At 40.3% G+C, this 16911-nt stretch overlaps 1 long non-coding RNA gene, 1 other non-coding gene and 1 pseudogene across 2 annotated transcripts; 1 reads left to right on the top strand and 2 right to left on the bottom strand.

The window, feature by feature from the left end:
* Positions 1-5614: 5614 nt before the first annotated feature.
* Positions 5615-6202, bottom strand: LOC105862828 (small ribosomal subunit protein eS26 pseudogene; annotated as a pseudogene).
* Positions 6203-8787: 2585 nt separating this feature from the next.
* LOC105862842 (uncharacterized) lies at positions 8788-14312 on the top strand. Its single transcript, XR_001150238.3, has 4 exons — positions 8788-8861; positions 9014-9119; positions 11859-11963; positions 14026-14312. It is a non-coding gene; the product is annotated as an uncharacterized LOC105862842 (long non-coding RNA).
* Positions 12543-12659, bottom strand: LOC142866011 (U5 spliceosomal RNA). The gene has a single exon (XR_012916084.1). It is a non-coding gene; the product is annotated as a U5 spliceosomal RNA (small nuclear RNA).
* Positions 14313-16911: the final 2599 nt, after the last annotated feature.

Genomic DNA, 16911 nt, shown 5'->3' with positions numbered 1-16911 from the left:
GTGCAGGTAAAATGTTTTATACAGAAGGAGCACATTAGTCTGCAGGGTTTATCTCCTCATACCTCCTAGGTTGGAATTTCAGTAGTTCTGTTTCCTCCAACTTTGTCTTTTTCTCTTTTCTTTTTTTTTTTTTCCAGTTAGCTGTCTGTCTCTATAACTTTGTCACTGAGGCATGGATGGTTGTACACATTGGTGTCACAGTTGATAAGCTCTGTTCTAAACCAACGATATGTATATCTTCTTTGCCATTGGCATATGTTCAGCCCCACAGCAATATCACTAGAAGTCCAGGAATCGAAACATGTAGGTGCACTGCAATTTTTTAAGACACAGCTTTTCACCCTGGTTTAAATAGACTCTATTTTATAACATTTTAACAATGTATTTTATTTCTGTATAGCATCATTAACCTGTATTTCATGAAGGAACTAAGAATACAATGGAAAATCTTCATGATTGTGTACCCCTTAACCTGAAAAGAGATACAATTCATCATTTTTTACTGGGCCATGCAAAGGAAGTACAATACAGGTTCATTACAGTTAGATTTTCTTTTTATCCTATCAAATCAAGTATGTTACAGGCTTCACAGCAATCTTAATCTCATATTGTCATGTATAAGTAAAGGGAGAGACTCCCTTCATTATGAATTATGTGAGATGTACCTCATCTTGTAAAGTGTCTCGATCTAAGTATGTTGTCCATCTCTTTTTGTAACAGTCAAGTGAGTTCCTAACTCCTTGACTTCAGATTGGATTAAAAGGCCCTTTTGTTTGGAAAGCCAATGGAGATCTCAAATATGTGGTCTATCTTCTCTATAATCATCACTTCCTGCAGTGGAAAGGGTACAGTGGGACCATGATACTCACAGTTTTGGCAGATACACACATTAGATAGCTTGAGTCAGGGTCTTGGCTCAGGCTTAGCAAATAAGGTCTCAGCATCTTTCCCAGTTAACATTAATTTTCAATATGTTTGTACAGTATGTAAAGAAGGGGTAACGTCAAAGTTTCCAGCACCCTTCCAATGAGGTTTAGAAGAAAAGTAGTTGCCATTTGATCTAAAGTTTGCAACACTGCACATAACAGAAAACAAAACATTTCAGGTAAATTGGTTTTCTAACTTCTTTATCTCCAACTTTAACAACTCAATGCTCGAAAATCCAATACTCAGAGACATCATATTCTTCAAAATGCTTTAACCTTTCCAAGGATTGATGAGAAGCAATAAGGAAAATATTTACACTACTCATTCACACCAATAAAGTTACCGAAATTCTTGACCATTTATGGCATTATCACCATTTTTTACAGCACACTTCCATAGATAAATATTCAAATAGGAAATAGAATGAAATGAATTTTAAAATACCAATGATGAAAGATTACATGCCTAGGAGTAATCTAAGAAACACATGAAAAATCTACATAAGGAAAATTTTAAAGTTTTTGAAGGACAGAAAAGTAGGCAAAGAGTAAAGATAGACTACATTCTTGAATAAAAAGACCTAACTTCATTAATACATCAATTCATCATCAGTTAATCAATGTATACTGATCACATGGAAAATACAAAGGACTTTTGAAGGCTTTGTTGCTTTTCATTGTTTATAAGGGAAAATAAACAGGCAGGATTGTCCAGGATAGTTATGACACTAATTTGCCATGGAAAGCAAGCTATTCATTAAATGAAATAAATTGTTCTTTTTCTACGGCTAAATTCCGAAGAGGCCAGCCACTGAGGTGAGGGCGGCCTTGAGTTTTAATAACCACTCAATCCGCACATACGGAGCAGCTACAACCTCCTCAGGCCAAATGGATGGTGAGAACCAGAGTGGAGCAAAGGAATCCTCTAGACCCACCCCACCCCCCACCCCCACGCCCTCTGGCCACATTAAAATGTTTCCAGGCCGACCACGGGGAAGGCCAGAGGGGTTCTACGTGGAGGTTCTGCCTACACTTGCCAGAGCACAAAAGTTGAACAGCAGCAAAAACTCAGTACCCAAAACGCGCCACCAGCAGCCCCCCACACGGTGCGCGCCGGACGCCCCAGGTGTCCCGGCCGCAGCCACCATTGCCAAGCCCCGCGCTAGCTGCCCACACGCTGGAGGGCAGGCAAGGTCCCGACCCCGCGTCCTCCCGCCTCAGGGAAAGGAAAGGCGGAGGTACCTTCCTAGCCGAGGCCATGCGCCGGCGGGAAAGGCGCGACCTGCTCTAGGTCCTGCAGTCGCACTTCGGAGCCTGGGTTGTCCGCCATGGCCTGCTCCCATCGCCTCAGCGCCTCCTCCCGGGAGCCTTAGAGGGCTGAAAGGATCCAGCGAGCGGAAGGGTGAAAGAAATCCAGTCTCCTTAATGCTGGCTCCACCCAGGGGAGGAGTGGGAGAGCCTCAAGCTGCCCCAGGTGCATGAAGGGGCGGGGAGAGGCGGGCTCTGGAAAGGCCCGTCAGAAAACTCTTATCCTTGCTAATTGCTGAGGAAAACCTATTTTGTCCTGTTTATTTCCTTTTAGTAAGGTCCCTGCTAGCAAGAGGGCAAACGATGACTCTGATGGAACAACAACCCGGAAAATTTACCTTTCAGAGTTGGCAAAACTGTTTAGAGGCAAAAGAAGGTTAAATAAGCACACTTCCAAACGGTGTTATAAGTTTGTGTCATTCATATGCGTGAGGTTATTAACAGCGCTAATTCCTCCCTCAGGTGAGAGGCTCTTTCCCAAGACCAGACACCGCCAGTGTCCCATCACCTCCCGCTTTTTGCAGAACTGCTGGGGGCCAGGCAGCTTGTGTGGCCTTCCAGGTACTGCTGCAGGTGGCGCCCGCCCTGCCTAGGGGTTAATGTGCTGGGTCCTAAGAAGTGTCAGCCACTGGTAGAATTCCCCTGGCCGACCGGTGCCCTAGTTTACATCTTCCTTGTTCATATTTCTTTAGAATAAAGGAACACGCTCCTCTTGCAAAATAACGTTCACAGAATGGAGACACTTGTAGTGTATAGAGGAAAATGAAGATGACCCGTGATGACACCCATCAGAAAAGAAAGGTGTTAAATTGGGGTGTGGAACCTCCCTGCACCTTGTTCCCTAAGGACAGTAATGGAAGGAGCTCCCAAGGCCCATGTGCAACCTGCTGGCTACTTGGTTAACAAATAATTGACTGTGAAGATATTTTTATGGACCTTTTTTTATCTCCATTGACAAATGTAATTCTGATTTTTTTCAGTAAAAACAAAATCCTCACAAATGTAGAAGTGTTTCAAGTTAAACTGAAGTTACACTGCCCAGATCCACTCCCCCAAGTAACCACCTTAAAAGACACATTTATAAAAATATCTGGGGCCTGTACATGAACCAGAGGACTGTACAACTGGCCTTAACCCCTGCAACTCCTCAGAAGGTCCCGCCTCCATTCCACTCCTCCTGCACCTGAGCTTCCCATGCTCAGCCCCCCCCACCACCACCACCCAACATCACCTGCTGGCCAGCTACTCCCAGCCTTGGGCTCAGGCCCTGACTCACAGCCCCTTTTCTGACTGAGTCCTTTGCTGTTGCAGCAGGGGCAAGACTAGGAGAATAATGAGGCTCCAGGAAGTGCTTTGTCCTGGACTGACAGCTGCCATTTTGCATTTCAAGCCTTCAGTTGGTGGGGGGTGGATTGCAGGGATGGCTCAATGCTCTGCCACAACTTTCCCACTGTGGAATGAGTGGAAAGGGAAGAGAGCTTCCCCATCCTTCCCAGGAGGGATCATATGACAAACCCTGGGCTGTGAGTCTCAGCTGGCCCTCTCTGGATTCCTCCCTGTTTTTCTCCTCCTCCACTGTAGGGAGTAATGGCCATTCCCTCATTCGGAGAACCAAATCACAGCCTTTTTTCTGTCCCTGTTCCTAGACAAACACAAATTCAACAACTACTCATTGTGCCAGGAAACTGAGGTCCATGCAAGCTAAATGGCTTTGCCAAGGCAGAATAGGGTGGCATAGGATGGATTCGCACATACAGGGCTCTCACGCTGCAACTTCTCTGCTTTCCCCATACAAGAAAAAATATTGGACAACATTAGTCATTAGAAAAATACAAATCAAAACCACAAGGAGATACCACTTCACACTCACTAGAATGGCTAGAATAAAAACAAAATGGAAAATAAGTGTGGTAAAGATGTGAAGAACTTGCAACCTTCATATGCTGCTGGTGAGAAAATAAAATGATGCATCCACTATGGAAAGCAGCATGATACTTCCACAAAAAGTTAAACATACAGTTACCACATGATCCAGCAATTCTACTTCTAGGTATACACCCAAGAGAATTGAAAACAGATATTCAAACAAAAACTTGTACATCAATGTTTGTGACAGCATTCTTCATAAAGCCCCAAAGTGGAAGACAATCCAAATGCCCATTGATAGATGAATATTTAAACAAAAAGTTTGACCTATTCCTATGGTTTAATATAATGGAATTATAAAATTATAGAATGAAGCGGTGATATATGCTACAATACATGGATAAGCCTTGAAAACATTATGATATGTGGAGGACACAAGATCACATTTTGTGAGTAGACAATTTTGTAAATATACTCAGAACTCAAAGCTACTCCCAGCCTTGGGCTCAGGCTCTGACTCACAGCCCTTTATTACACTTTAATATGTTGTATTGTGTGGTATATAGATTTCCCATCAACAAAAAAGTAAACTAACATATCAATTTAATAACATTTAGGTAAAATATTAATGGAAAATTTTACAATGCAGATGAATCAAGTTGAGAATACTGCAACCCACCAATCAATCTTTACAGCAAAACTGTGAGAAACGTATATCATGGGCAATCTGATGTGAAGTGATTGTAGTACAAAGCATCAGCTATAAAATGTTCTTGCTAAAATAAATGAGTATCAATCTAACCAACTCCATAGATATAAGTACAAGGTAGTGTCTAATGAAACATGTTTGTCACAAAGATGCACGCTGTGAATCTAGAATGTAATTATACAGAACAAATAATACAATCTTTTGATGGAAGAAATGTTGGGGTGGGCTGTTACAGATTAAAAGAGGATTAGGGCCGGGCGCGGTGGCTCACGCCTGTAATCCTAGCACTTTGGGAGGCCGAGGCGGGCGGATTGCTCAAGGTCAGGAGTTCGAAACCAGCCTGAGCGAGACCCCGTCTCTACCAAAAATAGAAATAAATTAATTGACCAACTAAAAAAAATATATACAAAAAAAAAAAATAAAATAAAAGAGGATTAGGAGGTATTTCAACCAATGGGATGTGTGATACTTGTTTATTAACAGATCCTAATAACAGGATGCCTCAAATTTCAGAGGCATATTTAGGGCAATGGGGGAAATTGGACAATGATGTTTTCATGTGGCATTAGGGAATAATTGTAATTGTTGTTAGATGCAGTGATGGTATTTTGGTTATTTTTTTTATTTTAGCATATTATGGGGGTACAAATGTTAAGGTTACTTATATTGCCCATGCCCCCCTCCCCCCTCGAGTAAATTTTGGTTATTTTTAAAGAACTTATCTGTTAAACTGTATGATACAATAGAGTGTATGAAGCAGATAACTTCTTAGGATATATGAGTAAAGTCATATGATATGTTTTTTTTTTTAAGACTACAAGAGTTAAAGTTTAATTCACACAGATTAGCTTTCTTTCAAAGGAAAACATTATGTGACAATTCACACTTGAACACCTGGTATAACACAAACTTCCACTCTATCTGGCACAGACATATTCAACATGCTATATTAAGTATAATCTCCATTTTATTTTTTTCCAACGGATAGTTTTTCTTCAGTCCTCAAGGACTCAACTCCTTACATAGGCTTTGGTGGAGGTCTTGGGGCAGCACCTGCAGGTCTAAATCTGGGTGGGGGTGTTCGGTCCTTGCGGGCTTCCCGAGAACGATTCCTGACTACCTTGCTGTGAGTGGCACAACTCACACAGTAATGTAGTTTCACATACAGCTTGGGAAGCACATAGGCATCAAAGACACTCGCTTCAGATATGTCCCTGACAGCTGCAGCCTCCACTATGTTCCGAATGACAAACTTCTTTATGGCCTTGTCTTTAGGCACGCATCGGGCGCACTTCGTGCAGCGAATAGGCTGCACATGGCCACGGCCCTTTTTGGCACAACCGTTGTTCCTTTTTTCCTTTGTCATCTTGGAAACGAGGACGAGAAAAAGGCTGATATCTTGAATATACTTTGAAATACTACAGAGAAAAACTCAAATAAGTCATAATTAGAAAAATGTAAAGTACTGTTGAAGCTGGTTGGTGGGTATATGGAATTTTTGATGTATTGTTCTATCTACTTTTTTGAAATTATCCATGAAAAAGAGTGAACAGGAACAACTAAATCAAAGTTTGAGTATATTGCTGAGAAATATGAGTGAAAATACCAAAAATAAAAGAGTTGATCAAGAGTTTATTTATTTATTTATTTTTAAAGAGTGTGTTTAATTTTGCTATTCTCTACCTTTTTTTTTTTTTTTTTTTTGAGACAGAGTCTCTCTTTGTTGCCCAGGCTAGAGTGAATGCCATGGCGTCAGCCTAGCTCACAGTGACCTCCAACTCCTGGGCTCAAGCAATCCTGCTGCCTCAGCCTCCCGAGTAGCTGGGACTACAGGCATGCGCCATCATGCTCAGCTAATTTTTTCTATATATAATAGTTGGCCAATTAATTTCTTTTCTAATTTATAGTACAGATGGGGTCTCACTCTTGCTCAGGCTGGTTTCGAACTCCTGACCTCGAGCAATCCGCCTGCCTTGGCCTCCCAGAGTGCCAGGATTACAGGTGTGAGCCACCATGCCCAGCCTATTCTCCACATTTTATTGTAGGCTATAAAATTGACTACGGCCAGGCAAAATCTTATGAAGGAAACATTCTCACAGAAATGAGAAAGCTCATTAGATGGTAATTATCTTCACTTGTACAACAGCAAGATCATTTTTAAGCTTTTAAAAAATTAACCATAAAAAGATAATTTGAGAAATAAATTCTTTCTAGTAAAAACTTCTTAAAAGGACCCGACTTTAAAATTTTCTCTCATTTTTATTTGGTATATTCCTATTTTGGAGGAGTTGAGGGACAGAAAATAATGAGTTTTGAAAAAGGTAGTGAAGGAAAGGAGCCAACTAGTGAAGTATGTTAGTAAATGAAAGGGAAAAATAAAGAAAAAAGATGTAGCAAAAGGGTGGAAGGGCCCTGGTAGAGATTTATAGAGCTATAGTTGCTTGGGTTTCCAAATAGGGTTGGAAACATCTGGTTTTTGTTTTAAGTATTATAGAAATGTTTATCAGCTTAATTGAGGTATAATATATCAATTTTAATGGGCCGTTGTATCAGGATGTAAATATGTGGAAAGAAATTCAGAATGAAACACACTATACTGTTAACAGTGTCACGTCTGAGAATGGCCTGCAGATTAGGGCTGGTGACCAAAGGTAATTTTCATTAATTCCTTCAACAAATATTTGGTGAGCACGTACTATGTGCCGGATTTGTTCTTAATGCTGGAAGTACAGCCATGAAAGTCACACACACAAAGAAAATCCCTGATCACAGGGAACTCACATTCTAGTAGGGGAGACTGAGAAAATAAAATTAATAAGATACATTCATACCATAATAGATAGTCATATGTGCTACACAAAAAATTAAGCAGGGAAAGGGAACAGTGTGGAGTGGGTATGGGATTGGCACCTTTGGATAGATTGCATAGCTAAGGCCTCTCTCAGAAGTTGACACAGGGCTGGGCATGATGGCTCACCCTGTAATGCTAGCACTCTGGGAGGCCAAGGGGGGCGGAATGCTCAAGGTCAGAAGTTCGAAACCAGCCTGAGCGAGACCCTGTCTCTACTAAAAATAGAAAGAAATTACTTGACCAACTAAAAAAATATAGAGAGAGAAAAAACTAGCCGGGCATGGTGGTGTGTGCCTGTAGTCCCAGCTACTCGGGAGGCTGAGGCAGGAGGATTGCTTGAGCCCAGGAGATTGAGGTTGCTGTGAGCTAGACTGACGCCATGGCACTCACTCTAGCCTGGGCAACAACAACAACAACAAAAAAAAAAAAAAAGAAGAAGAAGAAGAAGAAGTAGTTGACACAGGAGGAAAGACCTGAGGTCGGTGAAGGGGACAGCCTTGTAGAAATTTGGAGATGGAAGTTGCAATGAGAAAGTATCCTGAGCTTCCTACTGATTTTTCCCAGTAAATTTATTAGTTACTGACAAATAATCATGTCCTCCAAATTTTGATGCAAGAGGTGCTGTGTCATTGTTGTTTGGCAGGTACAAATTGGTCAGGTTTAAGACCAGAATTACCTTGATGGTTCAAGGAAGTAGGACATGGTTTAAGACCTTTGAACAAGTTGGGGATATAGCCAAGCATACTAAGTGTACATGTTTCTATAAAATGGATCTTTTTGGAATACGTGTAAAACAGGTCTTAAATAGCCTCACACTTAAGTGGCTCAGTCCAGTTTTGTAAACTGTGTGTCGCTACTTGAGTAACAGTGCTGTACAAAATCTAAACTGTTGCTTGAACCTAATGCCAAGATACTCAACCATCATTGGAATCAATAAGCTACGTGTGGGAGAACATTTCTGTATCCACGGATGTCGGGCTAATAGATTATTTATTTCACTAAATTTATTAACTTCAGGGACAAGAGCTTAAGTGAGCAGAAAAGGCTGATCGGTATATTTGACCACAAGCCTAAATCCCAGCACATTACAGGATGAAGTCACTACATGGTGCGACTTCACAATCGAGTTTGGTGACATCACAATGGAGTTTGCCCTATGAAGTCCAGACCATCTTCAGGCCAAGGCTTATTTCTCCCAAGGGTTTGTAGCGGCTGGAAGGGATTTTGTTGTTGTTCTTGTGTTTTAAACTAGAGACTGGTTTTTTTTTTTTTTTTTTCCAGGCTAAATGCTTACTTAGGAAAATTGGTTTGAATCTGGCAAAGGCATTCAACAATACTGTCTTTCCTTTTCAGGTCACAGTATTGGAAGAAGAGTGTGGTTTACAGCTAATACTGCCCTGAAGGTGTGGACCCATACTTCAAACACAAAGATCAGACACTGATTTCACACATCTGATAGGTAAGTAATACAATTCTCAGTTGTACTTTCATTGTGTTTTACTCCCTTCTGTACAATAAGCTTGCTTTTAAATCTCCCTGAAATTCCTCTCTTAATATCTTGTTAGGCACTGTGTCCATGTGTACTCAATAGCTCTGGTTGTTAATTATGATGATCACGAGAGCTCTCCCTGTGTGATTGGAAATATCAACCTATCTAGTAAGTTGCAACACTCATGAACTCAGTTTAAACTCCAAGCCCCAGAAAAAGTCATTCTTTTTAACTAGAGTTGAATGACTTGATTTTTAAAAGTATAACTGAAATGTTTTCATCCAGTTTGCACTGGTACCACGGAGGTTTGGTAGACATCGTGGATACACTAAGTTTTGACCAGTATCATCATAGCTATGTTCTTGGGTTATTTCAGTAATCTGAAACCTTTGAAGGCTATCAGAGTAGCCTGATATTTTCATAAATCGTAGAGCTGGGAAAGAATTTGAGGTGATCCTGTTTGTCCCCCTGGATTCCTGAGGAAAGGACTTTCTATCATCCTACACTGGAATGTCTGAAGGCTGATGGGAAACTTCCCTTGTGAAGTACACTCAGCGATGTGGCCTTCTAGTTAAGCAGTTTTACTTACACCTAACTGAAATTACTGTTGGGAAAGATTCTGCATGAACTCATTTCTTGTGCCTTTAAAGAAAGAAAAAAGGCCGGTCGTGGTGGCTCACGCCTGTAATCCTAGCACTCTGGTAGGCCAAGGCGGGTGGATCACTCAAGGTCAGGAGTTCAAAACCAGCCTGAGCAAGAGCGAGACCCCATCTCTACTAAAAAAATAGAAAGAAATTAATTGGACACCTAAAAATATATAGAAAAAATTAGCCAAGCACGGTGGCACATGCCTGTAGTCCCAGCTACTTGGGAGGCTGAGGCAGCAGGATTGCTTGAGCCCAGGAGTTTGAGGTTGCTGTGAACTAGGCTGACGCCATGGAACTCTAGCCTGGGCAACAGAGTGAGACTCTGTCTCAAAAAAAAAAAAACAAAAAAACTGCAGCTGTTAAATGTCTATTATATCTTATTCTTGTCTCTATAGCACAGGGCAGGCTCACAGCAACATTCAAAGGTGAATAGCTTATTATTTCTGATGTAGTTTTTCTTTTGTGATTGTAATAATACACACTGTAGGCAATTTAGAAAGTTATACAAGTTTGATGAGGGAGTCATAAGGCACTACTGTCACACCTTTGTATTGGCTTACAACCTCTTACGGATCACACAGTTGGCACACACACTCTCCCAGTGACTTGGGCTAGCTGGCTCAGGGTTCAGCAGACACTGGCTTCTTGCACTATGTGCCAGGTCCTTGTGGTTATATTCTGTTAGCCAAAAGCATTGAGGCAGGGAGAGAGAAGGGGATCAGGTGAGAGAGGGTAGTCTGCATCATAAACCCATTATGACCTCATCAACTATCACACTGATTTTGAACCAATCATTTACTTCTTTAGCTTTCAATTTCCTCTCCTAAAATGAGGGTGAAATAAATGAATGATTCTTAAGTTTTTATGATCAAGGATCTTTTTGAGAAGCTGGTGAATTGTGTGGGAATTTTTTTTTCGAGACAAAGTCTCATTCTGTTGCCTGGGCTAGAGTGCTGTGGCCTCGGTCTAGCTCACAGCAACCTCAGACTCCTGGGCTCAAGAAATCCTCCTGCCTTAGCCTCCCAAATAGCCAATTAATTTATTTCTATTTTTAGTAGAGAAGGAGTCTTGCTCTTGTTCAGGCTGGTCTCGAACTCCTGCCCTTTAGCGATCCCACCTGCCTCGGCCTCCCATAGTGGTGGGATTACAGGCGTGAGCCACCTCGCCTGTCTTGAGGTCAGGCCATAAAGGTTAATCATAACCTGCTGTCATAGAAAGGTAACCACAAACAGTTTGTAAGGCATCCAGCTTAGTAATTTACCCATCCTCTGGTGGTCCTGGGTCAGTGACTTGCCGGCGACTTCCTTGTTCAGGGCGTTTAGGGTCTGTTTTCAGTCAAAATGGTTGCACTTAGGCTCTCTGGACCTTCCTTTTCTGTCTTATCCATACATTAGAATCACAGAGTAATGATCCGTTTGTTTCTGCCTTCTTTCACTTAGCACTATGCTTTTGAGAAGACTCATCCATGTTGTTACCTGTATCAGTGCTTCATTTTTATTGTTGATGAGTATTCTATTATATGGATATATATAGTTTACTAATCAGTTCACCAGTTCCTGGACATTTGGGTTGTTTCCAGGATTTAGTGTTTCTGAAAAGCTTTACTGCACAGTTTTTCAAAAAAAATCATGAACCTATTGAAGGGCACCTTATTTTTAGATCTCATTTTCTAATTCATTAAACATAAATATATAATATATGGTATGAAACATTAAAAATACATATTAATTTATAAGATCTAAATGTCAACAGCACAACAGTTAAAATGCCCATGATAAAGAAATATTCCTTGGCCCACCCATTGTTTTCTTTTTTATTGTTTTTTTCTAGAAGTGAAAATGGGATTGTTTGCCTTTGGTTGGGGATGTCTGTCTTCATTACTACCACTCCTACTAACAGCACTAGCCCCACCCCCCATATGGATACCAAATTGTCATGAAAATAGTCCTGAATGAGGGTCTAGGAACTCAGGGAACAAATAATGCTTTATTTCATATATAATAATGTTTAGCAATTTCCTTCAAGTATATTACGTGTACATTTATAGTGGTGATCATTTTAGATAAATGAAGAATTCTGAGACTGATCCGAAGCTCAAGCCGAGGTGTAAAAAAAGGAAGAAAAAGTCAAAGAACTTGGAACAAAACTCTAGCAATGCGGAACCCAGGTAACGAAACTAAAGATATAGATTGTGTCATGTCACATTGACTTCTTTGGTAGAAAATTATGAAAGATGAAAGGAAAATATGACCAGAAGAAGACTTTTTGGCAAACTTGCATTTTACTTTAAATAACTCTATAGGCCGGGCGCAGTGGCTCACGCCTGTAATCCTAGCACTCTAGGAGGCCAAGGCGGGCGGTCAGGAGTTGCTGGAGGTCAGGAGTTTGAAACCAGCCTGAGCAAGAGCGAGACCCCGTCTCTACTATAAATAGAAAGAAATTAATTGGCCAACTAATATATATAGAAAAAAATTAGCTGGGCATGGTGGTGCATGCCTGTAGTCCCAGCTACTCGGGAGGCTGAGGCAGGAGGATCACTTGAGCCCAGGAGTTTGAGGGTGCTGTGAGCTAGGCTGACGCCAGGGCACTCACTCTAGCCTGGGCAACAAAGCAAGACTCTGTCTCAAAAAAAAAAATAACTCTATAGATTTGATTTTCCAAGATAATAAACCATTTTTATGTGTCGAAAAAGACTCAGGCATTAGTTTCTTTTCTTTTTTTTTCTTTCTTTGTTTTTTCTTTACTTAGCCTTGCCTAAGCAAGACCTCAAAAAATTTGGCAACCAACTCATAACTGACCCTCTCCATGGAAATCTTTAGTGAAAGGCGAAAGATTTATTCATTTTGAAGAGAAACTAGAGTATGTCAAGTGTTAGTTTCTTTAACTGCTCTGTTTTGTGACAATATATTACACAAGCAAAACTGCTTTTGAGACAAAATGTTTATAATGTGCATAATTGGGTCCAAAATATTTCCTTTCAAAAAGAAAATTCTCAAACACTTTAATGATCCCCAAAGCCCGCTGTGGACTAGTATCTTTTAAAACCCATAGACTTCATATATCCACCCACTTTCTCTTTGAAGAAAGCTCCCATGGTTACTTAAAATCTTCCTAGGTGGTCTATACTTTATAACTCCTTAAGCACTCTCTTCAAGACAGCTTATGTTTGTCGGGAATGTGCAGAAAGTGAAGATTGTGTCCACAGCAGATGATCACTAGGTGTTTGTTGATTAAATTGGTCTGTTTCCATCATTCTCCTGAAAATTTAAGTAAAAAATCAACAGTGAAAAAAAAAATGTTAGCAGTGAACTTCAAATGACCAGGCCTCACTCTGCTTCACTTTATCTATAATTAATCATTTCTTTTCAATAAACCCTTCATTTTTTTTCTATCTTCCTACTTCCCTTTTCACACCTCTAAGAAGTCAGTTACTCTCCTTTTTTCACCCCTCCTCATGAGGCATTCCCCAAAGTTCTGTCCTCAGAAATGACGCCTTTATGAGGAGTTAGTCTGTTACAGTAGAAAGGGAACTGAATTAGGCGTTTGAAGAACTGCATTCAGATCTTGACCATGTTTCACCCTCTGTGACCTTTGACCAATTACTTAAACTTTTGGGGTTTTTAGTTTCTTCATCTACAAGCAGTCAGATGAAACTACTTGCCCAACTTACATTACAGGCTTATAAGAATCAAAACACATAATAGATGTAAAAACTCTGATAGGCACATGTTACCATGCAAATGGATGCTACTTTTTATTAGTTATTACTATTAGTAGACAGCTAGGTCACTTACACTATGAGACAGAATCTTAGTGAAAACCTGTTTGGCCCCCAAGAAGATCAAACTAATGACCTTGTATTAATTACCCATATATAAACCAATTAGTAACTAGTTTAACAGGACCAAGCCATATATAGTAATTCTTTTTTGCACATGCTTATCATGAAACCTAATTTTTCATTGTTTTGGAATAGTGTTACACAAGGCCTTTGATGAGGATGCCAACTTTCCTAGCATTAGAGTGTTAACAGAAATAGTCATTGTGTAGGGTTTAAAATCGTTATCATATATCTATACAAGTCTTTTGCACATACTGTTAAGTTCTTGAAAGTTGTTATATTAATAAGCAGTATACAATCTCTAAAAAACCACAAATGTCTATTGTTATGTATTCTGGGCTGCATATTTTATTGCAAGCATTTAAACATTTGATTATTTGTATTACAGAAGCATGCCCACTCAATTTGCACGTAGATTTCAAGATCTCTTCCAAAACCTCCACAGGCAGATAGAGGGCCATCCCCACCACCAGCTCTACCAGCGCCACCTCTTCCCAGAGGAGTTTTTCCTCCTCCTTCAACTCCTTTACCTGGACTAAATGGCAAACCATCATCACCACCATCACCTTTGGAGACCTCCTCCTCTGCCACAACCTTTGTTGGGGAACCCCCTTTCCAGGATCACCACCTGCTCTATCTTATGGAATGAGGCAGAAATAAATGTATAAACCTATACTCCATGTGTTGATTCTTGAACAACAGGAGAATTCTCTTTGTAGAGAATCAATTTGTGATTCATCAGAGGCAAACCTTGACTAGTTTTTGTTGTCTTCTGGCCATTGGTGATCAATAATGGGTGAAAACTATGTAGCCACGTATAAGTATGGTATAATATTAAAAAATATTACTGCTGATTCTTGATTTCCTTTGCGAGCTCACTATCTTATGTTTCTCTTTCAGTATAGTATCTCAATAATTGGAAAATCCATAGAGAATATGAAATTCATGTAGAAGGCAAAGTGTAATCAATAAAGTATATAAGGATAACCGTATTAGTTTTTTAGGGCTGCCATAACAAATTCTTGCAAACGAGGAGGCTCCAAACAACAAAAACTGATCTCTCACAATTTTAGAGTCTCAAAGTCCAAAGTCGAGGTATTGGCAGGACCACACTTTCTCTGGAGGTTCTAGCAGAGAATCTGTTCCTTGTCTCTCCCAGCTTCTGGTGGCGGTTGGCATTCCTTGGCTTACGGCAACATCTCTCTCTGCCCTGTGTTTTCATGCCCTTCCCTTCTGTATATTTGTAAATTTTCTCTACCTCTCATAAGGGTCAACAAATCTACTGTAAAAGATTTTCTTTTAAGAAAATCAACAGAGATTTCATTCCAGTAACCAGTTTACAAGCCAAGAAGATGCAGCCTTTGGTACAAAACAAAGGTGCTGTCAGAGAGGACAAAGAGAGTGGTTATCATCTATAAAGTTCCTGTTCAGGTTCCCATTCTAGTTTGCTTATGCAAATGAAGGATGCAAATTTGCTGAGTTCTGATTGGTTGATACTTGCTGTGTTCTGATTGGTCTACACTTGCTAACTTCTGATTGGTCGATACAGATCGCAGTCTGTTGGCTGGTTCAGGCAATGTAAACAAGAACAGACAGTTATGAAAGTCCCAAAGTTAAGAATGTGGGGGTTTTCGGGGAACGCAGAGTGTGTGACCTCTAGTCAGCAAACAGCCGCTTAGTTCTAGGGAATTTAGGCCAACTTAGCCACTCAGGATCCATCTTGAAGGATCATCTCTTTCATAAGGATACAAGTGATTGCATTTAGGGTCCTTCCAGATAATCCAGGATAAACTCCTCTCAAGATCCTTAACATAATGACATCTCTTGCCATATTAGGTAATATTCACAGGTGCTAGAGAGTAGGACATGGGCACATACTTTCAGGGGCTACCATTCATTCCACTACAATAATATAAGAAACACATTCTCAAATTAAAAGCAATTTTGATTCGTTTACCATTTCTAACTTTAGTATAACATTCTTATTTATAATTATAAGTGTTTTTTTGTTATCGAGACTTGTGTTATTTTTATTCTTAAAGAATTATGTTTCAATTGAGTTTTAAACTTTCAGATGGTGTGGAATAGGTGATAACATTCTGTGGTAACAATAACCTAATTGGTTTTGTTTTGTTTTGTTTTGTTTTGTTTGAGACAGAGTCTCACTCTGTCGCCCAAGCTAGAGTGCAGTGGCATCATCATAGTTCACTGAAACCTCAAACTCCTGGGCTCAAGTGATCCTCCCGAGTAGCTGGGACTACAGGCATGCACCATCATGCCCACCACCACGCCTGGGTGATTTTTCTATTTTTTGTAGAGACAGGGTCTTGCTCTTGCTCAGGCTGGTCTAGAAATCCTGGCTTAAAGTGATTCTCCCATGCTGGCCTCACAGAGTGCTAGGATTACAGGCATGAGCCACCATGCCTGGCCCCCACATTTCTAATGTTAGGTTCAGATATATGATTGGCACTGGCCAAAGGGATATAGGCAGAAGTGACAGCATGGCGATTCTGAGCCTACAACTTCAGAGGCATCATAGTTCTTTCACTTGCTCTCTTTGTTCTTCTTCCATCACCATTCCCTGGTTAGTCCATTGATTCTAAGAAGAGACATGCAGAGCATACCCAGACCCAGCTTGCAGTTTACAGCCACCCAGCTGAGCCCAGCTCAAATCAGCCAACCAACCACCAGGCAATCTGCAGATATGTGAGCAAAAAAGACGGTGACTGTCGTACACCACTGAGATTTTGTGATTTTCTCTAAGCCCCGATAGCTACTAAACACAGTATCACAGGGGTACTCTCAGAAATACAGATCAGGGATTAAGAGGCAGTGCACAAAATGGGTAGGAGCCTACATTTTGGGAGTGAAAGTCCAGCTGTGCCACTTAATACCTGTTGAAATGTTGGGAAATCACTTTAAGCTCCCTGTGCCTAAGTTTCCTCATTTATGAAATAAGGATGTCATAATTCATAGGGTTATTGTAATTAAATTAATTAATATACACAAAGTGCCAAGAATATTAGCTTACACATTGAAAACACTAGATAAATGCTTGTTATGATTATGACTATTATCATCAATAGGGTAGCAGATCCACTGGGAACTATAACTAGTCATTCAACCAGTCATAAATGTCACAGAGAATTGCCCAAATGTAGGACAAATATTTGGTAGCAATATGCATTTTCTCCAACACTTTATGAAATATCCCCTTTGTATAAACCTCAAAATAATAAGAACTATAAATCTGTTTTGGATCTTTGCCAATCTG

This window comes from Microcebus murinus, chromosome X, assembly GCF_040939455.1.
Source record: "Microcebus murinus isolate Inina chromosome X, M.murinus_Inina_mat1.0, whole genome shotgun sequence".
NCBI classification, from domain to species: domain Eukaryota; kingdom Metazoa; phylum Chordata; class Mammalia; order Primates; family Cheirogaleidae; genus Microcebus; species Microcebus murinus.
This window is presented reverse-complemented; position numbering and strand designations above follow the sequence as displayed.